Raw genomic sequence first — 22,244 nt, 5'->3', positions numbered from 1 at the left:
TGGCAGCCGGCCCCCCTTGGTGACCAACCACAGAGGTGCTCCCCACGGCCCAGCAACTTACGATTTTGGAGCTGGAGGGTAATGGGGTGGCGTGTCCACGGTCATGTCCCACGGAGGATTCGAGACGGCTTCAGCTGGAAGGAGAAAGCACTGGGTCACTGAAATAGAATCTCGCCCGACGGAAGCAGGGACGCCCCAGCTTCTAGCAAGCGTGGAATTGGTAAAACCAAGCATTTCGCTTTTCATTGCACTGGCTCGCTCTCTCACCCGCCAAACTCCCCACCACAACTTCCGGGGGTATTTGAAGCCAATGGGGCGGGTGTGGCGGTGTGGACACGGCTCTCAACCCAAGAGGCCTTGGGTTGGTTGGTGCCACCCATGATGCTAAGTGCCCTTTTATGGAACCCAAAGGCTCAGGGCCATTTCATGAGTGAGAGCTGAGCTGGACACACCCAAAGGCTGGCTAGAAGGCTTCCTGGCAGGGCATTCCACCATGAGGGAAGGGCACTGCGGGGCACAGCCAAGCCAGCGTTAGCATGTGTTCAGGCATGATGGGAGTGCGGTCAGCTGGGCGCCTGGCCCTGGATGAGACCAGGGAAGTGGGCTGTGGACCACACCAGGGTTGTGGAGTCTTGAATGGGCAGTGTGTCCTAAAACCATGGGACGGAAGATGAAGGATGATGCTGCCTGGACAGACATCTTCACTTTAACAATTACATACAAATTTTCATCAGCACCATACAAAAGCCCTGACCAGTTACATCAAGTCTTTGACTTCAAGTATTTGCCTTAAAGTTTTTTTAAAAAGCGTTGAATAATGATAGACACATGTCATTATATACCTGTCAAAACCCACAGACTGTAGGACACAAAGAATGACCCCGAACGATATAAACCATGAACTTCAGTGAATAACTATGTTATCAAGGTCGGCTCCTCAGTGGTAACAAATGTGCCACATTAATGCCAGATGTTAACATCAGGGGAAATGGGGGGGGGGAGGCGGGGTATGGGACGTCTCTGTACTTGCCACTCACTTTTTCTGTAAATCTAAAACTGCTCAGAAGAAGGAAAAAAAAAAGAGGCTGTTCATTTTTTTTAAATATTTTGAGGGACTTGATTTTGAACATACATTCAGTAGGCTCTAGTGAAGGTGGGCAGGTGTGGCTGACAGATGGTCTGTGATGGCTGAGGTCTGAACAGCTCTGTAAGGTGAGGGGGGAAGCCAAAGACTGGGCGAGAATGATAATAAAACCTAGAGAAAAAGAAGAATGGAAAAGGAGTGCCCCATGGTCCTCCAAGGAACCCCGAGGAAAGAAGAGACCCTCTTGCCCTGACTTAAGCCATTTGGGTACCGCCCCCCCGGCTGCCATTGCCCCCCTATTCCCAGTGGTTCACTCACTGGGGCGCCCAAGACCTGGCTTGGCACAGAGGGCTCACCTCTTGCTTCCAATCCCTGTAAGAATTCCTTCCCTGGCCTTGAGCTTCCCAAACACTGTTTTCCCCTAATTGGTTGCTTTTATAACCAAGAAACAGAAAGTCTTTTTAAAAAATCAGTGTTAATCAAGCAGTCATCAGCCCATGGGTACCCGAGGGTAGACTGGTTTTCTAAGGGCTCTCTGGGTGCCCGTGTTGTGCTGGACGCCCCCGGGAGAGTTTCCAGCCCTCCCCAGGAGCCTGTGAGCGCCCGGGGTGGCCATCTGATCATCACCACGGTCCTAAGATGACAATCGGACTCTAGTCCCCGAACATGCAGCAAGACCACAGCCACTGCCTCTTCCCGTGGGACAAAGAAACGCGGGAAAGGGCTTTGGTGAGTCATTTCGGTTTGGTTCTCTTTGGTGTCTTTTAATAGGACCAGGGAAACCAAAAGCAGCTCAGAGCATCTGGGTTTTTTCCTGCTTCTGCCCAGGGGCCCCAGGAACCCTTAGAGTTCCTGATTGTCCGTAATTAACTTTCGTGCAGACCCCAGGCTGCTCCTTGAAGACGCAGCCCCAGCAAAGTCGTGCCTTGGTTTCCGAGCTGCGTGTCCCAGCCCTGGGTTTGCCATGATGTATTAGCACCGCGGTGCCAGGCTGAAATCGTAACAGATGGAGACACTGCAGAGATGAGTCAGTGTCTGGAATCAAAGGAAAACACAAGGCCTCCTTAGAGGGTCCAGAGGCACAATTGTCGCAAGCGACTGATCGAAGACCTCATGAATGCGTGTGCTGCGCTCATAATCCACGCAGGAAGCACTGCTCTTACACCGAAAACACCCTCTGGGGCTTGAGAGGATTAGACAATTCTAGCTCTGCCTCTCAAAATTTTTAAAGTTCCTCTTTTCTGAGGGCAAATGGGGCCTCATTGATCTAGCATGTCTTTGGTACAAATCATCTGTGGAGGTTGAGAGCAGGGAAAGATGGAAAAGGATGATTTTTAATAAAACGGTGATTCCCAGAAATAGAGCCTGCAGTTTATACAAACAGCCAGGCGCCTCGCCTCGGATCTCACGCTCCCTACCTGTTGAGTGAAGAGTACACTCTTACAACTTTCCCCGACAAATGCAAGCTCTTTGCAGAGCTAATTTCCTGTACCTTTGTGAAGGCCAGGGCCCTGGACATTATGGGCTCATTTATGAAAATGGGAGAGGTAATTGGGATAGCTTTTGAAATCATGTCCCCCTCTCTCTTGCTGGCCCCCATCAGCCCTCTAATTTCAGTTGGCCGGGCTATGGAGGATGTTTACATATGCCTCTTCCTGGAATTTCACTCTTTGCTTCAGGAGTGGGCAATTAGAGAGAATTAAGGCCTATTTGGCGTATGTTTACCGTTAATGGATAGAGTGGCAGAGGAAGCCTTGGGAAAGGCAGTCTGCCGGTCTAATTGAAGCTGGCAATTTTTCGATCCCTCATTTCGGCTTGCAGGTATTGTAGCAACCAAGGTCACAAAACAAAGGCTGCAGCCCACCGTGGTAATCACCGGGTGCAGGCCTGACCGAGGGTTTTGTGAGCTCTTTATGACCGCACTCTGAAGCACAAAGAGACAGCTAGAGACGTTTGCGAAACGGAGTCTGAGATGGGCAGCCGGGGCAGGCCCGGCGACTGATCACTTTTCCAGAACTTGCCTCCCTGATGGCTTTTTCAGGAAGTTCTCAGCTGAGCGAGCCGGAGCACCAGAAGGTCCAGGGCGAGCCACACGGGATGGTGCGGCCAGGCCCGCCCTCCCGGGACTGCAGCCACGGGGCCAGGCTCATTACACAGCCCAGAAAGGTGTTCCAGGCCTGGCCGGCAGCCCACCTGTGTGGAAGAATGTTCCATAAATGCAATCCCTGCACCGCAGCACGCAGGCAGCCCCTTGGAGCTGCTTTGGAGTGTGAGTCCTATTAGATCTGTGTTCACAAGAAGCTGACCATGGGGACTGGCTGATGACTGCTCCCCCACTACCTGGCCATGGGCGGTGGGCTTCACATCCACAGCCTGCCACCCCGGCCCTCTCGGGTCTCTGGTTTCCTCGTCTCTAAAGTAGAGGGGGGTTGTGGGACTTCCCGGGCGGTCCAGTGGTTAAGACTCTGCCTTCCACTGCAGGGGGCCAGGGTTCAATCCCTGGTCAGGGAACTACGATCCCACATGACGCTCAGCACGGCCAAAAAACAATTAAAAATTTTAAAAAATAACAATAAAGTAGAGGGGGGTTGGAAGGCAAAGGACCAGTGATCTCCAGCCCTCTGATTCTAAAGACCTAGCAAACAAGCCACCCACAGATGACCACTGAGCAACTGGAAGGAATCCAGAGCCCCAAAGACCCTCAGATGACCTCAAGCCTGCACTGTCCCATTTCATAGATGGGAAAACTGAGGCCCAGAGGGCTGGAGACAGGGGTCAAGGTCACACCCACAGTGTGAGCTGAACATAGGCTGGAACCAGGTCCCAGAGGGCCAATTCAGGGCCGCTGCCTGACTCTCAGGTGCCCGAAGCACCCGATTTGAACTCTCTCCTCTGACTGACAAGGCCTGAGTAGCAGGGATGTGCCCTGCTCTCAGCCAGGAGGCCAGTGGGGGCCCAATCTGGACACCTGAGGGCCCTCCCTCCCCTCCTCTGGGGAAAGGGCCCTTGCCTTTCTAGCGCTGACATCCCATGCTTCTTCTGCCTCATAGAATACAGAGAACTGACAGGCTACTGCCTCATTTTACAGATGGGGAAACTGAGACCCAGCAGCCAGCAGTAACAAAGATACTGGCCAAGACTGAGACCCGGGACTCCTTCCCCTCATGGCAGGGACTTTGCCCCTGGTTCCTCCAGAGGGGCCTGAGCCCTCGGGGCAATTTGGGGCAGTGGTGGTGCAAACTGTTTTCCCTCCACCTCAGAGGGTCCCCTTGCTCAGGGCTGCCCCCGATCCCGTGGGCCCTGCCGACTCCCCCTCCCTTACCCCTTCTAACTGCAAACACCAGCCCCGTGATCTCCGAGCCCCAAAACCCCCAATTTCTCAACCCGGTAGGAATGCCTCTATCCCCACCCACAGGACAGCACCGAGAAAGGGCTGGGAAGGCAGAAGGACCAGCACAGCCGTGGTCCCGGATGACCAGCACAGCCGTGGTCCCGGATGACCAGCACAGCCGTGGTCCTGGATGACCAGCACAGCCGTGGTCCTGGATGGCCAGCACAGCCGTGGTCCTGGATGACCAGCACAGCCGTGGTCCTGGATGGCCAGCACAGACGTGCAGTCAGTCTCTGGCCCCCTGACTGGCCTCCTGCCCCAACTTTCCACCCTAGAGTTCCGTCTCCTTGGCTGTCTCTTGGGCATCAGGTCTGGTTTCATCAGCTTCTTGTTTACAGGCACAGCTACCCCGATGCCTCCTCCTGAGAAACTCGCAAAAAGAAAGCCCTAGAACGGGGGAGCACAGGCATGTCCAGGGTCGCGCCGACGGGGTGGCTGGTTAGACGTGCATCGTGTCACCTCTCGCCTGCGCGCCTCGGAGCTCCCGACACACACACAAGGGCGCACACACAAGGGCGAGGGGCCCTCAGCAGCGCCCCGGCTCCCCCCACCAAGAGGGAACACACACACTCTGTTTCAGGGGAAGGTAATTGAGGTTTCCTTCTTTTCATGGGAAGAAAAGGCACCTTCTATTGAGAGAATGTATTCACAGAACCTGGGAAAACTCATCTGCACTCAGCCTCCCAATTATCCCCAGGTGGCTGTTCTCCATGGGGGGCTCCCCACATTCCTTTCTGCTGGGCCTTTGTTTCCATCTGCACCGCCCTGGGAGCTCCCAGGCTAAGTCTCCTCCTTAAGCCCCTGCCAAAGACCCCTATTCACTCCGCAAAGAGACGTCAGGCAAAAGGTGGTGGGCAGCCTTCCTCCCCCGCTACCCCGGCCCCCCGACTCCCAGGAAGGAGGACTTAAGAACTCTCCATCTGGATTTTTTTCTGAAGCCCAAAGAAATTGGAGAGCAATTAAGAGAGTCATGACTACACCCTCCACCACCCTCCTCCCCCATAATTAATTCCTCTCTCACACACCCTTCCCCCAAGTCAGGGCCTACCCCGGCCTCGGCTACCCGGCACCTGCTCTGCTCTGGACCGCCAAAGCTCTCAGTTAGTTCCCCGAAGCGTGGCTGCAATGAAGACTGGGATAAGGGACCAAGTGTCTAAAATCTGGAAAGCACTAGGAATTCCAGGCTGTGTGGGAATCCCAAAGATAGGCCTCTCGGGCACTTCTCTGTGCTCACCTGGGCACAGAGAAGGGGACCCTCCACCTCTGCTGGATCCAAATGAACTCGGGACCTCTCCCACTGGCGTTGCAGGGTGTGGGGATGCCTGGGAGGCTATACCGTCGGAGGCCGGCCTCCTCCCAGTGGATTCCCAAGGGCACCCTCGTCCCCTCCTCTCCTGGCTCCGAAACACTGACTCACTCCATACCCGGGAGGAGAGGCTACCTCTGCAACACCCCTTCCTTCAGACCCCTCCCCCCCAAAAGGGCCTGGCTTCTTGAAGACACACTCAGGCAGCTGGGACTTGGGACTGCCCACTGGAACTGGGCACCAGAGCAAAAAGCCTCCCCTCCTTCCCTACCCATACTGGCCTCTCCCTTTCAAAATGGGGACCCCACGCTTGAGATGGCCTCATTTGGAAAGATACAACTCTTTTCCAGAATTTTCCATCTGCTCAAACCAGGGATGGGAGATCAGGCTGGACTCAACTCCCTTAGCTCCTTGAGGACAGGGGACAGGGCTCAAAGACGCAGAAGGAAAAGGGAACCAGTTCTTGGGACTCATTTGCAACTTGTTAAATGTCAGTCTTCTTAAAAGAAAATGCTCCCAGTGCCCCAGAGCCTTCCTGATTCAGCTGACAATGCCGGATTGGACATTGTCCACCTGCCCTTTAACCCTTTGGGGCCTTAATTTGTCTCCCTCCACACCCCCTTCTGTGTAAAGCCGCCTTCCTCTTTTCAAGGAAAAATTCATTAGCAAGCTCATTAAAGACGGGTGATTTTTTTTTTTTTTCTTTCTGGAAGTCAGACTGCTCATAAAAAAAACCCACATTTAAGTTCCTTCATGTAAATGAATGAATAAGAAACACATGCATCCTGTTGCCCTTAAGTCTTGCCAGTTTTTGACATTATTTGGAGAAATGTGCTTGGAAGTACATTTGGGGTTTGAATCACAAGTCAGGAGGCTCTAGGTCAGGGGCCCTGAAAGCTGCAATCAGCCCCACAAGCAACCTGCAGGTGGGCAATTGGAGGGTGAGAGAGGGGCATTTTCTTCCTTTCCGGGAGCGCAGAGGCTGAGCTACACTCTCGGCCCCCTTTCTCATCCACCTGGGGGGAAGCAGGTGGGACCCGAGGGCCAGCTTTCGGGCAAGACCACCAATCTCTTCCCTGATACCTGTGCCCACGCGGAAGCATTCAGCTAGAGGTGGCCCCGGGGACCAGCTCAACACAAAGACAAATGGCCAGAGAACCCCTCGTGCCAAGAGGACAGGGTCCTCTGCCTGTCTGACCGGCCAGGGTATCATTCCACCCCTTACTGCTCAGGGATGGGCCAACCCATCAAAAAGGAATTTTCCTGAAAATGATCATTTCTTTCAACACTTGATAACGGCCTTTCTGCAATTCTTGGGCTGATCGGCTGCGAAGCTGATGGATGATGTTACGTTTCAACTTCTTTAATGGAGAACTTGACCTATTTTTCTCTGTTTTCTGCGTAATAACACACAAAACCCAGAATATGTGTTTACCTGAGACTAAGCATTCACAAGTGTCTCTAAAATACAACACACCCCAAACACAGGCCACCCCAAATGCTGAGGGCGATGAGGGGCGGGGGGCTGGCAAAGTCTGGGACTGGCTGGGGACCTGCCTCCACCTTGACTCTGCCCCTCGGCCCAGCCCACCTTGAGGGGGTCCCGAGACATCCCTGAGGGAGAGTCCAGGAGCCGTGGGCATTTGGCTCCGTCCAATGAGCTACACGGATCTTTCTGGTAAGCTCTGGATATGACACCCCAGAGCCCTCGTCCTGCCCTTTGTAAAGCTCCCCTCCCGGGCCTCTCTTCCACGTCACTGTGTTTGCAGATGGCAAATGCCAGCTGCGGAGTAAATGTCACGGGGCAGAGTCTGCCCGGTGCCCCTTTTCCTGGAGTTAGACCTGGGCACACCCTCTCCACCTCTCTGCAGCCTGATGGGCTCTCCGGGGAGTGAAAACAAGCAAAGGCATCAGCCCCCGGGTTTGGCTATCTCTACCCCTCTTTACCTGCACTGCTGGGTGTTATTAAAAAATACCATCCCTACCCCATTTCCAATTCAGGGGAGAAGGGCAGGGCTACAGAAGAGCTGTCTCCAAAATCTGGTTGATGAAAGAGCCTTATGGAAGCTGCGCTGGAAACCGGAGACCCTCAGGGAGTGCAGGGGGTCCAGCCGCTCTGCCCACTGGGCAGCAGGTCACACACAGGCGGGCGCACCCCGAGGCAGGGCCCCTGGCTCTGACGTGAGCCCCGTTCATCACCTTCCCTGTCACAGAGACAGACGCCGTGTATGAGCATCAGGGTGGTTTTGCGGGGGTGTTGGCATCGGGACCAGGACAGTGCTGGGCCCGCTGGAGCCTCCATAAACACCTGGGGAGTTGAGTCAACTTCGCCCCCCATCATCCAGGCCTTTTCCATCTCCCCCCTGGACCACCCCGGCCGTCTAAGCGCCCCAGTAGCTACCCCGAATGTCTCAGATGCGGGGCACAGAGCCAGCCACACTCCACTGGGGCTGCTGGCTCTGAAAACACCCCCAGGCCCCTCCGTGAGCCCTGCCATGGGCTCAGTCGCCCGGACCCCAGAAAGCAAGGTGCCCTCGGCGGAGCCCCCTCTCTCCCTGTCCGCCTTGCTTAGCTGCCACACAAGCCACGTCACCACATGGGACCTCCCGGGGCACCCGATTAGACCCTCTAGTCCTTAAGGCAAAGCTGGTCTTGGGCGCCCAGAGAAGAGTCCCAACCCTGGGCCTCCCGGGGCTCCATTAACACATCTTGAATAAGTGAACCCCAGACAAACAAATAAGGAGTCCCTGAGTGAATCGTGGGGCTGTAATCCCCTGCTTTCTTCTGCTCTACCATTACTGATTTTATTTAAACAAACAAAACATTCCCATCTCATTGCAATTTCAGGGGTGAGGAGAAGAGACCAAGAGAAGAACTCACTCAAAAAACCACTATTTGATTAAAAGACATTATCAAGGCCTCATGTGTGAGAAACCAGCTTTCTCACAGCGACTGACGTTACCATGGCTTGTGGGGAGAAATGTTTTTCCAGCTACAGAGCAAACAAGCATTCCTGTTTCCACATCTCCAAAGCAGCCCACTAGCCTGGATTAGGAGGGCAAATGCACCATTATTCGTTTCATTAACATGCTCAGTAAAGCTTTGTGAGGACCTACTATGTGCCCGGCCCGAGCTGGTTCTCAGGGGCCCAGACCTGAAGGGGATGCTCCCCACTTACCGTGCTGGCCCACAAGGGTCTCAGCTCTAGGCAGCTTCCAGAACCCCAGCCCCATGTTTGGTGTAGAAGAGGACTTGCCCTTGGAAGTGACCCCTCCCAGGTTAAATGTGTACATCCTTGAACCGAGAGATGCGAGCTGAACCTAATGAAATCGTAGTGACCCAAAAAAGCAAGAAACTCACCCCAAACCAGGAGGGAGTCGCGAGGCACCAGGTGGGCATGAGATGCCAGGTGACCGTCCTGAAGGAGCGCTGGTCCAGGGCAACTCTTCTGCCTCTTCCATCCAGTTCTTCAGCCGACTGTCGCCGCCAGGGTGTCGAGGACAGGCTGACCTTGGGGAGGGGCAGAAAGTTAGAACGACCGGCAAGGCGAGCCCCCAGAAAAGCCACACACACCCCCAGAAAACACACGGAGCCCAGTCTCACCTGCAGCCTGGTTTTCGGTGGAGGGAGGTGGCTCGTAGGGATGGCAATGACAGGAAAAGGTGCAAGAAGCAAAGCGACAGGCCAGGTGGCAGCCCCCAGACCGGCCATGAGGCCGCGGGCAAGGCAGAGCCTGGGACTCGCGGGTACAGGACGGCCGTACAGGCAGGCCCGGTAGGACATGATGACAAGGGGTCTGGGGGGATTGGGGTGGGGGGAAGGGAGCAGGACAAAGGTCTGGCTGCAGCCCATGGGCACTCAGAGCCTGGGAGGCCAGGCCCATGGGAGGAGGCCTCTGAGGATGGTAGGGGAGGTGGTTTGCCAGCGGGGCTTGTGCCATGAGCACTGGAGACCAACTGGAAACTTGGGAGACCCCGAGGGGGAGGGCCTCCTTGCTCTGGGGGAGAGGCAGGCAAAAGGCAAGCAGGTGGGAGGTGGGCGGGGCAGCAGGCAGGGCCAGGTAACCACAGGTGTGGGCTCAGCGAGGAAAACCAACCCGTTAGGCAGAGGGCTGGATGGGTGAGACCCAGAGGGTCCCAAGCCCAGTGACTGGGGCACAGAGAAGGGGAAATGGGTCAGGTCGGGCAAGCAGAGCCCCAGGTGGGCAGTCAACCTAGCAAGGGGTGGGGGGGGAGCCAGGGGAGGAGCCGCCAGGGAGAGCAGAGCAGGTGGGCAGCCAGGCAGAGGCGGAGCCTGCAGTGCTCCCTGGAGGTTCCCGGCCAGGGGCCCTCGACATTGGACATGGCCCAGCCCACAAGTGGGGGGCAAAGGAGCTGGATTTAGCCCCAGGGGGAGGAAGGCATCATGGAAGGAGGGGTCCAGCTCACGGACCCCAACTCAAGAGGGAGACCTGTGTGGCCAGAGCCCAAGGGGACATACACCACAGCTGCCCCTGTGCCACCACCTCAGTCCTGAACTTCAGGTGTGGGGGTCCAGATCAGCCATGAGCACTCAGCTACGGGATGGGGTGGGAGGCCAAGAGGGCCGGAGGGGCTGACTGGGACCTGCGGCCGAGCCCTGGAGAAGGGCAGGTTCGCGGCCAGCGCCCGCCCCCCGGGGTGTGAATTAAAAGGGGGCCAAGCGGCCAAACCAGGCCCGCCCCTCGCACCCCACCCCGCCTGCCTTGCCTGCAGAGCGGGAGTCCGCTGCTCCCGCGCCCGGGAGCCACGAGGCCACCCTGGGCAGAAGCAACCCCCTGGCCCGCCACCCCCCGGGGACGCAGAGGCCATCAAGGGATGCGCTAGGGTGGCAGGTGCCCAGCCCGGGGCCGGGCCGTGGGCTTGTTCAGTAAGGATCAACTGTTGGATGACGGGATGGACGCATGAGTGAACGAAGGGGTGAGACTGGTGAGGCCCCCACTCAAATGGGGCTGGGGGTGGGGCAACGCCCACTCCTCTGGGTAAAAGGACATCCACCCTCCACCCTTTTGACCTAAAACTTTTTGCATCCTCAACAACTCCCGCCTAGCAGCTCAAGTATGGCAGTCAAGTTCCTTCATTGACTCACCTGTCCAAACATACATCCCACATACTCTTACTGAACCCCACTTTGTGCCAGGCTGGTGCTGGGACACCCAAAGGAGGAGTGGCTCGCCTAGGACACCCCCAGAGGCCCAGATGAGGAAATGGTGATGGAGTTGAGAAGAAAAGGTAGATGGAGAAAAGAAGGGGGCAATAAAAGCAGAAAAAAAAGAAAATCACAAGAATTGGTGTCGAGGGGATCTCCTGAGCCTCTGGGATTGACTTAATGGTGGCTGCTGAGACCAGTGGGCCCTGGGAGTCACGGGGCCCACTCAGGAAGCCTGACAGGACCTCTGGGCTGGAAGAGTGGGGCACAGGGGTCCCGTGTGCATAGGCAGCTGGGAAGTTTCCAACTCAGGCACACTTGCTCTAAAAACATTACTGGGGGACTTCCCTGGTGGTCCAGTGGTTAAGACTCCGCACTTCCAATGCAGGGGGTACGGGTTCGATCCCTGGTCGGGGAACTAAGATGTCACATGCCGCAGGGTGCGGCCAAAAAAAAGGTAATAACAATTAAAAATAAAGACATTCATGGGCTCCTGGGAGTCCAAGAATCAGGACAGAAAGGGAGAATTTGGGGGCGGGGCCTGCAGGACATATGGGAGCGGCACATTTAGGGGGTAAAAGGAGTGACTACAGGTTCTGGTGCTGGATGAGTGGTCCTGACAAATAGCTGGCCCTCTCACCCCTCTCATCCTATGTGGGGGCCAAATGTGAGCCCCAACCGTGCCCTTCCCTTGGTGGGGGGACTGGGGTACCAATACCCATCCATTTCCTGACCTGGAAGGCGCATTCCACGGGCACTGACCCTGCGATCATTCTACGGGGTCTACGCCTAAGCCTTGACTTTTCTACCATTTGGGGATCTTAAAGACTCAACACCAGTGAGTCCTAAAAACAAGTCTGGTGTGAGGCAGAGTTGGAAACATGCACCCCCATCTCTCTGCTTTTGGAAAACGGATCCCAGAGGCCTGAAACGCCCTGGCCCATTGCTGGTCTGCGTGTAGGGTCGAACAAAGGAACTTTCTGCAAAGCAGCCCTATCTGTGGCCCAAAGCTGCCTGCAACTTTCCACCCCGCTCAATGGATTGCGAGCTGGGACAGAGGCAGAGACTTAAATGGGAAGCAAAATGAATCCTGGGCTCCAGCACCAAAATTAGAAGTGTGGCTTCAGACCCACGTAGCCCGTGCCCTGCGGCCGCGGCCCTGCGGCACTTATTATGATAATCAGTGTGTTTTTCCTTCCCAGACAAAGAAGGCTCCTTATGAGGCGAATATTGGAATCCAGCAGCTACCTCATTAACGTCTGCGGCCTCTTCCTTGACAAGGCCCAAGATTAGCCCTGTGTTCATTAACGGAAAAGGGCGGAAAGTGGAATAAAACTGAAAAACACAGCTGGGGGGAGGGGGAGGGCTCTTTCTGTTGGCCATTCATTCATTGAAAGACTCCGTGTAGCTTCGGGATTTAATCACCAGCCGAGGGGGCTGAGGAGCGTTTAACCAGGATGCAGGAGGTAAAGAGGTTAAACCTGATAGAAGGAGTTAAAAACCCAAAATGGGGCAATTTGATTTGAAAGCTTCCTGGGATTTGTCACTGGGATAATCAATTTTAAACCTTTTTCCTGTTTACTTTCTTTTTGCCTAACCCAAGAAGAAACCTCTTTCTCTGGATGTGGTTTTTTTTTTTTTTTTTTTTTTTTTTGGTGGGTTTTCATATTTTCTGAGTCTCCCTTTCCTACTTTTTTGTCTTTGGTGCCTTTTTCTATTCTTTGCTTCTTTCTCTCCCACTGCCCCCTCCCCCTACTTCTTTCTTCTCTCTTTGGTCCTCCCTGTGGGAACTTAACCTACAAGAAAATCTGATGATGACCCCAATTGTATTTTCTCGTGAACACTTTATTGAACTTATTTCAAGTCCCTCAAATAGTGGGACTTAAAATCTTACCTGCAAGACGGCCCACCTGACCTGCCAGGTAAAGACACCTTATTCTGCAACTGAGAAAAAGGTGGCTTGGAAAAACTGACCTACCCCAAGGCCTCAGCTCTAGGTGGTTTAGACTCCAACCCAGGGTGAGATGCTAAGAGGCAGGTTCTAGAAGGTGAGGGGTCTGGATACTCCAGTTCCTAGGAGAAACTAAGAAGGAGGAAGGCCAGGAGCAGGTGACTCTGTGAAGTCTACAGGGGCGTGTCTGTCAATAGAAGTGACTGGAGCTGGAAAATGTGAGAGAAACACTGGATACGTGTCTGTGTGTCATGTGCCCATGAGCCGGAAACGTGTCCAGGGTTAACCTCCAGAAAAGTCATTACCTTAGTGACAGCCGATCAGCGGAGTAGAAGAGGTCAGGAAGCAGTGGGTTGGAGAGGAAATTGGAGGTGAGGAAGGAAGACAGCGAGTGTAGACAGGCCTTTCGAGAAGCTTGGCTGCGAAAGGAAAGAGAGAGTGGCTAGAAAGCAGGGCAGGAGGGGCCCGGAGGCTCAGAGCTGCCGACAGAGCAAAGTTAGGAATTCGGAGGGAATCGCTGCTGGCCGGGAAGGCCAGGTCTGAGACAGGAGGGGCCAGGGCAGGGGACGCCTCTCCCTTTACTATGTCAGATGCCTCAGATGCCCTAATCTGAAGGCCGCTTGACGGCCTCTTCCCCTAGGAGGCTCAGGCCAGCCCCGGGTCAGGACAGGGAGTTGTGAGGTTCAAATGAATTGATGGTTGCAAAAAGGCCTTTGCCAACTGCAAAGGGAGACATAAATGCTCCCTGTAATTACTCACTGGTAGCAGGACGCTCAATTTTACAGCCCACTCAAATCTCGCTGGGGCCTGGGTTTTCACTGACCATAAACTATGCGTCCTTACATTAAGGATGTAAAACCCAGTGGTAAAAGCTCCTGCCAGCCTCTGGAAGACAAAAGGTCCCTCCTAATAGCCTGGATTAACTCACAGCAGATCTCCGCCCACTTCATTTGTCACCTTCCAAGTCATCCTTCCACCTTCATTTGCCACATAATCCAATCAGCCCCTTTCAGAAGCCCGGGAGCTATTGTCTACACCAAGCCGGGTTTCTCTAAAGCAGCCCAAGTTGTTTTTGTCTCGTCCGGACAAAACTGGTTGGCTTAAAAGGGGACGAAAGAAAGTGCTGGTCAAACGAGGACCCCAATTAGCTTCCAAGAGACTGTTTTCATCATCTTTGTATCACATACCAGGCCTGGTGTGCGGGGCATATTGTAGGCGGTCCAGAAAATGTTTGTTGAATTAATTCTGTTTTTATTTCTTCTGGAATTTATTTATTGAGCGCAAACACAGCACCTAGTGGGTGCTAGCTGTTATTAACTGAGGGGGGACAGGGCTGGGCATGCGATAATCAGGGACAGCTTCCTGGTGTTAAGTATCTCGCAATTTCCACAGCAATTTACAAAGCACTTTCATAGTGGTTACATCATTTGGCCTTCAAAAGCGCCCTGTGGGGTAGATAAATGCGGGTGTTTTATTGTGTTGCTTTTTTTTTTTTTTTTTTTTTTTTCCCCTAATCCCCATTTAGGCCATGAAAAGAACTGAGACTTGGAGAAGTTAAGCAACATATTTAAGGTCACACCGTTATTGAGAGGTGAGGCCAGCACATGGTACCAGCATTGGGGCCACCCAAGACCCCCAAGACCACCCTGGGCAGCTGGGATTTCAAACAGGCTGCCCCATTGTCAAACATTTGATTGGAAATCAAAGGGCTCTTAGTATAACTCTGGGGCAGGGGGTAAGGGGCAGCCACAAATGGCACCCAGGGTCCAACTCTGACCCCTTCTCTTGCCAGCAACGTGACAAAATGCTTACGCTCCTCCAGCCTCAGTGACCTCACTGTAAGTGTGAATCAGTCCCGTCCCCTAGGCAGGGGCACTCTGTTCAAATATGTCTTCTTGCTCTCCATCTTTTAGAATTACTCAAATCGATGCCAAATTCATTCTCACCTGTAAACGAGGTGGCCTCACTCACATGGACATCGGACATAGAAATAACATAGGCACAGAACATCGAAAGTGCTCTGGAAATGACCACATGCACCATGCATGTCCTTACTCAAGTCAGCCCAGCACCCATCTGGGTGCAGCCCCTACCTGGTGCAGGGAGAGCCCCGTGGACTAGGGCTGTCCGGAGCGCTGTGGGAGAATAAATAAGAGGTGTAAGACAGGTGAGAGGGGTAGGGATGGACTGGCCAACCAAACTGTTTCAACAAACATTTGTTGACTGCCTCCTCTATGCCTGGCCCTACCCGAGGCTGCTTGGACTCATTCAATACTCACAACACCCTGGGAGGTTGCTCTTCTCAACCCCGTTCCCCAGAAAGGACAGGGTGATCTCAAAGGTGGTGGGGATGCCCTTGGCAGTTCAGTAGCATGGCGTGGGGCACATGCTCATTCCAGAAGCCCACCCTGGGCCTTGGAATTGCCAGTGAGATGCTGGTCAAGCCCTTGGCCCAGGTCCCCCTCCTGAGAAGTTCCCAAAGGGACTCTTCCATTCAGAACATCACGGGGGTAACAACAGGGTGGACTGAGAAAGACTGACACCTCCCTGGGGTTGGAAACCCTCCAGGTCGCTGACATGTTAACACAAGCAGAGACACATAGAAAAGCAGTCATAGCATCAAGGCAGAAGCATAGCAAAGGTCCGGCGTTAATGACCAATGCCCCCTCACTAGGGCATTGGTTTAAGCCGTTAGCCAAGAGGGACAGCTGGTCAGTTCTGGTCCTCTTCATCCTTCGTCGTCCTGGTCCTGGGGGTCACTGCCAGTGGCTGCTTTGTATGCTGGTGGCATCCAGGAATCCATGCTCCTAGCATGCTCTGCAATAGATCAAAGGTTAGAGGACCCACTGACAAGCCCAAGTCTCAGTATTAATTAAACTTTAAATGAATTAATTACAACTAAAACTAATTAGTTAAAATTTTAAATTGCTAATTTTAACTGCTAATGGGTCTGGGGGTGGTGCAAGGAGGGTGGCAGGGGTGAGGGATTCTGCCCACCATGTTGTGTGTAAATTGCCACAAGGAGGGGTCGAAGTACCATGAGGTGGAGGTGAGCAGCAAGAACCTTGGCATCAACTTGGCATCCAGAGGTGGTCCTTGAAGACAGGGAGGCAAACGGATGATGTCATCCTTGAAGAGAGACCCTACGGCAGGGAGGGGGTGGGATTAGAAACCATCTTGATGACCTCTAATGGCCAGCACAGGAACAGCAGAGGGAGGGAGGCGGCAGTCAGAGGGAGAGGCAGGGGGTAGTGAGAAAGAGGAGGAAGGAGGGGGGAAGAGGGAGAGGTGGAAGGGGAGAGGAGGGAGGAGGGAATGGGAGAGAGGAAGGGGACGGGAAAGGAGGAAGGACGAAAATGGGAGGGGAGGTGGGGGAAGAGGAGAAAAGGGAGGGGGAGGAGGGAGAGAAGAGCAAAGGGGAGGAGGGAGAGAAATGGGAGGGGGTAAGGAAGATTTGATTGACAGGGCACAAGTGTTCGCTGTGTGCGCATGCGCAACCTGAAGCCCGGTTTAGCGGGCCGAGAACCATTTTCAGACACAGACCGCTAGGGGGCGCGCGGCCAGCACCCAGAGCCCAAGGGCACAGACACCTGCGGCGTGCGCGCGGGAGACAACTTCTGCGCCGCCACCCGCGCCTGGCCCGCAGCTGCCAGGGGCACATATGGCATAAGATGGGGGGGCCCAACAGGTCTCAGGCTAGGAAGGGGGACAGGGGCCACCCCAGCTCATCGCGCAGGGCCGCTGTGTCCCCTAAACGTCACGCCTGCCATCACCAGCCAGAATCCACCTGTGGACATCAGGCAGCAACGCCCCCATACATGTCCTGGGGTCCTTCTGCGCCCCCCTACTGTCATCTTGCACCAGAGAGATATGAGGATTTCAAGGAGACAGTCGCCATAAGGGTCTTTCCAGAACAAGATTCCACTTTTAATAGGTAAAAACACAGAAATCTTGGCTCCAACCTCCAGAAAATGCAATTAAATATAAATTAATTAAAATTATAAAGGTCCAGTTCTCAATACAGTATTTTCACTCACTTATGATCTCTGGACTCATGCTACAAAATATGGTACCACTAGAAAATAATATAAAGGCGACCAAAACCGCCTAAAATTATCCAGACCACCATCGAGCCCCCCACCCCAAATCTCGCCTCCCTTCTACGTCACAGTAAGAATTTCAAGACCCCCGCACGATGGCGCCTAATGAACCATTTTAGAGCCTCTACATCCTACTCAAATCAGCCACATCTTCCTAAGACCCTCAAAACCAAAACCGACCGAAAATAAACTAGTCTGTGTCCACGCTCTTCCACGACACCCTAGGTCATGCAACCAGTGCCGATCACGGCATCTCTGCCCAGCGCGAATCCTGCAACCGCTCCCCAGTGAACCCGGGGGTCTTAAAACATTTCCCCCTTAGGTAAATGAATTCAGAATTCTCCAGTAAATCCCACGCCCGACCCCCTCCAGCAGGAGAACAAAGGCCACCTCCCCTTCCCACCCCGCCCCCCAAAATTCCGCAGTGCCACCAGCGCCCTCTGGCGGCCAGCAAGAAAACCTTCCAGAAACCTGCCACGTAGCAACCCTCTCACGCTCCCCCTCCCCAAGCCCGCCGGCTCAGAGTGGGGAGGGGGCGACGTGGGGGGGGGGGGGCTTGACAGGGACAAAGGAAATGGCAAAAGGCGACTTTATCAAAAGTCAAAAGCACACAACATGTCAGAATCTTCCAGCGACCATCACGCAACACTGAAAAGACCCCCGACCCCCAATTCTCAGCTCCCAGTGCCCAGACCCCCCCAACACGCCCCATATTCTGTATTTCTCTCTTCCCTCTTAATTAACCTCTCCCAGACCCAAGGACACAGCCTTATCTCCACCCCAGCCCACCCCCTGCTTCTATTCTGCCTTCGCCCCCAATTACTTGACCCTCCCCCCAGCCGCCCTTCTCTACCGAACTCATCCTAGGGGGGCTTCTGGTAGGTTTGCACTTGGGCGCCACGTCTCCACTATTTAAATAAAACAGATGATACCAGGTAGCAATTTTACTGTTTATATTTTGACTGGAGTAGGCTTTGCACTAACCTGTGTACTTGGGTTCAGAATCCCTAGCGGATAAGTACCTCTACTCCTCACGCCTACGGCCACCAAGAACCTGGCCAAAAACTAGCGGGAAGATATGCCCAGGAGACTCGTGTTTTCGGTTGCTCTCCCCCCTAATTCTACGGCATGCAGAATACATCCGCTGCCATACCTCCCACCACTCGTGATTCTAAAGGTGGCTTCAAACACAGAAAATCTGGGTTTTGGACCCCAGGGACTGCGGCACACTGGCCTCTGACAGGGCTTTGATCAGATTCCTCCCACTCATCCTCACTGAAGCTCCTACCACCCAGCCTTCCCTCAAGGACCGCACTGGAAAGTGGCCCTGTGATTCTCCGCCCCCGCCCCCCCCCCCCCCCAGGAAAATGTGCCTCGAGATTTTCCTTCCTGACAGAATTTCATTGCCGATGCTCGGGGACAAGGCGAAGTGGCCGCCTTCAGGAGAAGGTCCCGGCATCTATCTTGCGGCATGTCCAGGAGGACGGAGCCCAGCCCAGAAGGGGGTGTCGTCTTCCTTTTGCACATCCTTTCGGGCAAAGGATGGCCAACCACTCACCAGGTAGGGAGGTTCTCGCGCGGGCGCCCCGGCTCTCCCGAGGAGCTGCGGCCAAGGCCAGCGGGCCACGGCGCGCTCCATCCCAGCTCTCCGCCGTCTGCGCTAGGGGCTGGCTGGGTGGGGTTTATATCGAGGCGCAGAAGGGGTGGTCTCTGACGTCAGCGCATTCTGCTGCAATGCGCTCATTTCTCCAAAAGTGATTGGCCGGAAAAATGAGCCCCCCAGATTCTATGACAAATTGCTCTAGCCGCACCCAGATTGCAGCAAAGAAGGGAGGAAAAAATTCTGCCGCAGTGCCCCTCGCCGCCATGACCAACACCCTGAGCTCGCTGGTGCTTTTTCCTACATGAGCCCCGCGCGCCAGGCGGGCAGATTTCTGTGCACAATTTGCTGGGAGAACTGGACAAGGGGTGGTTATCCTCAGGCGGGCCGAGGGTAAAGCTGGGGCACCGGGGGCAGCAGATCACACACCTGGCTATTTCGGAACCTCCATCAGAGGATGCGGCTTAGGAAAAGAAAATGATGCTTTCTGCCTCCTGTCCTGGGAAATAAAATGCCCCGGGCAAGATAAGCGGTACCCAAATGTAAGTCAGCGTCTGTCACCCCCCTCTTAGCCCACCCGTCCATTTCCGACTGGGAGACTCGATATTGCATCTCCGAGTCAGAAAAACTGGCTTTTGAGTCCCCAGCTCTGCCGCTTACAACCTGCGTGCCCTGAACCCTGCAATGCCCCCTCCTCTGCCAGGGGGTCCGCTTCCTCCACGTTAACAAGGGGGTACCCCCTAACCAGGGTTGTAATAATCTAGACACCAGCCGTGTCCCTATAGGGAAAGTACTTTTGGAGGGAGACTGTGTCCCACAAGGAGATGCACAGGGTGCCCCCCAAATGTGAGATGATGTCCGCACACATACACTTTGAAAAGCCCCCCACACACACCGCCCCCGGGGAAACAGGCAGCGACACATGTGGCGGCAGAGCATAGCTGCACGGCCTCGTGCTCCAGGACTTGGCACATGAGATTTAATCCTTAACAGGTGGCGCCTTCGGCAGCTCTGCCGGGCACTGAGTGGCAAAGCGGGCAGAACCGTCAATCAAATGTCCTCTCGCAAAGGTCAAAATGCTGTTGAAAGGGACTAAGGATCTATCTTAGGGCGACAGGTGGGTGGCAGCCGGGAGGGCAAGGATGAAGCGCCTAGTGACAGAAGAGGGGTGAGGATGAGTGATGAGTCCCAAAGGGGAAAGGCGGAGGGGCCCCGCGGGGGTATCAAGTTAGAACAGTTCCACCGCACTTCTCAGGGGCTTTCAAAGCAGCGGCTTCAGAGTGAGCCCCCCATGCCCAGCGATCCTGTTGGTAACTATAGCCCGGTCGGGAGATTCCAGGGCTGAAAAGAAGGGACAGGTCTATTTGTAAGCGCACGGCTAGCGACAGGGAGGTGAAAATGGGCCACCAGGTTGCACGAGACACCGAGCCTTGGTGGGAGGGCTCATTTGTAGATGAGCAGGCGGGCTATTGGGGAGATGAAGATAAAGTGGCCTTTGGAGGCCATGGCGGGGAGCTACCTTAAAGTGTCAGATAACGTAAAGGGGGGAGAGAACCCCATTTACAGCCTGCGGAGCATGCACGGCGCCCCAGAGACCAGAGCCGCAGCAGCAGGACTTGCGAAACAGAAAGGCCCGCACCAACCGCGGATGTCAAGAAAGCTTCAAAAAATCATGGCTCCGAGCATCCTAGTCAACAGGAGAGCGTTTATTAGCCACGGTATTAATAGCTAGGAAACAGCCGGAGCCAGCGGGGACCAATCAGCGGCCAGGAGCCCCTGTCGTCAAGCCGGCGCGGCCAATCAGACACCCGCAGGCCCGGTTGCTAGCCTCTCGGGGGCAGAGGCGAGGGGTGCGCATTGTCATGGGGGCGCCAGCTCGCCCTCCGCGCGTGGGAGGCCTGCGTGGAAGCCTAGGCGGCCACCAGAGAGGCTCGGTAGTCACGCACGCGGGGTCCCTGGAGGCTGTCCTAGAGACAGTGCCTCCTGGCGTCATCCCTGCAGCCCCAAAAGGACATGAGTGATGCTCTGGGAGGAGCCCCCGGCTGTTTGGGGTGCCTCTGAGAGGCCCTGGAAGGAGAAACTCCAGATGGCCAATGCGCATCTCTGTCCTCAAGGCCTGGCCCCCGGGAGGAGAGGTGGGCCTCCCAGCGCAAAGGCCGCCTCTCTGCTTTTTTTTTTCTGGGCTCCCTGACTTCTCAGCCCGCTGCTCAGAGTATAACGGTAAATCCCACTCCTCTTTTTCAAGGTCTCACCGACAGGCCAAGGTAAAAGACCCTGGAAATTCTATGTCTCTGACAAAAGCACCGCGGGTTTGAATCCCAGCTCTCCTCCCTCCTAACTGGGAGGCTGCTGTCCAGGCCCTTCACTCTGGGCCCCTATTTCCTCATCTGGAAAAAGGAAAGAGTTGGACAAGATGGTCCCCAAGGAGCCCTCCAGTCCTGCTTTGCTTGATTTGAATGTATACATCAGGCGAGTCAAATGTCTTCCAGAACATTCTGCATGACAGTAATTAGTATCAGGTGTATCCTGCCGTCCATGTGGTTACTTCATCATGCTGCTTTTCTTTCCATTGTATTTTATTTTAAACAGAACTCCATGGCAACATGTTTATCCTTCTGGCTTCCTAAAAGAAAGAAAGAAAGAAAAAGATAGGGGGGAAAAAAAGGCAAAGAGAGAAAGACAGACTGCTGTAAACTAATCTCTACTGAGCATGGTTTAACCACACACACACACACACACACACACACACAAAATCCATATGTTTAAATGTTTTCGTTGGCTTTTCTGGAGCTCAGAACCGAACTTTTTAAATATTTGTTGGTCCAAAGCAAAAAAAAGCAATAACTTGAAAGAGCTAAATCTATGGTAATATTTGGACCCGAACTGTTTCTCAATGTGAACAATGCCGTGCATGCTTTACTTGCTCGAAAAGGACATTTGAGGGCTCAGATTCATATCTATAGGGCAAAACAGACAAGGAAATCCAGGTTTGAGAAACGGCTCCCTTTCTTTCTGTACATGCTGAAACCCAACTCTCCTGAAGAACCCTGGAGGAGAGCCAGTGTCCCAGGCGCAGGCGCAGGGCTTAGCCTGCTGCCTCTTTTTTTTTTTTTTTTTTTTTTTCACGTAGATCTAATTCAAAGCATACATTTTTCTTCTTTTTTTTTAATTCATACTTGGGAACCCTCAAAAGCCGTGTGAGCAGTCTCCTATCCACATGTACATACTTGTGGGCAAGCATACAAACGTCCTAAGATTCAGCCAGGAAATGAAGACAAGCTTCTCCTATAGCCATCTTCCAGGCGTGGGTAAATGGACTCTCTCCTCAAAAACAATACTCAGGCTCTTACTGAACAGCGACCCCTGAGTGCCTGCCCCTCTAAGCAGGCCTTCCCAGCCTTCCAGGTAAAATGCTCGTGTTCCCCAGAGATCTCTCCTGCAGGCCCTCTTCCACACATCCCGAGGGTGGCTACAGTGATAGCCGATGCTCCTGCCTTCCTGATCCCTAGCTCCAGTACCAGCCTCTGTCAATTCAAACCACCCAAGATCACACGTCCCTGAACCACCCCCAGCACCCTTAGACCTCATCCCAAGTCAGAGAAGCAGAAGGACACGCAGAGGGTCTTCTTATGAAGCTGCTTTGGAG

The 22,244-nt window shown here is 54.2% G+C and overlaps 1 long non-coding RNA gene across 3 annotated transcripts in view; it reads right to left on the bottom strand.

The window, feature by feature from the left end:
- Positions 1-18,643, bottom strand: part of LOC133084520 (uncharacterized) — a 34,122-nt gene extending 15,479 nt beyond the window's left edge. For all 3 annotated transcript variants that reach the window (XR_009699452.1, XR_009699450.1, XR_009699451.1), the window contains exons 1-5: positions 18,557-18,643; positions 15,936-16,041; positions 9,385-15,715; positions 9,142-9,291; positions 62-134 (exon numbers count right to left, since the gene is read on the bottom strand). This is a non-coding gene — a long non-coding RNA (uncharacterized LOC133084520). The remainder of the gene's footprint in view (positions 1-61; positions 135-9,141; positions 9,292-9,384; positions 15,716-15,935; positions 16,042-18,556) is intronic.
- Between the last annotated feature and the right edge of the window lie 3,601 nt (positions 18,644-22,244).

The sequence above is a fragment of the Eubalaena glacialis genome, chromosome 2 (genome assembly GCF_028564815.1).
Source record: "Eubalaena glacialis isolate mEubGla1 chromosome 2, mEubGla1.1.hap2.+ XY, whole genome shotgun sequence".
Lineage (NCBI taxonomy): Eukaryota > Metazoa > Chordata > Mammalia > Artiodactyla > Balaenidae > Eubalaena > Eubalaena glacialis.
Note: the sequence above shows the minus strand (reverse complement) of the source record. Positions and strands in the feature narration are given on the sequence as shown.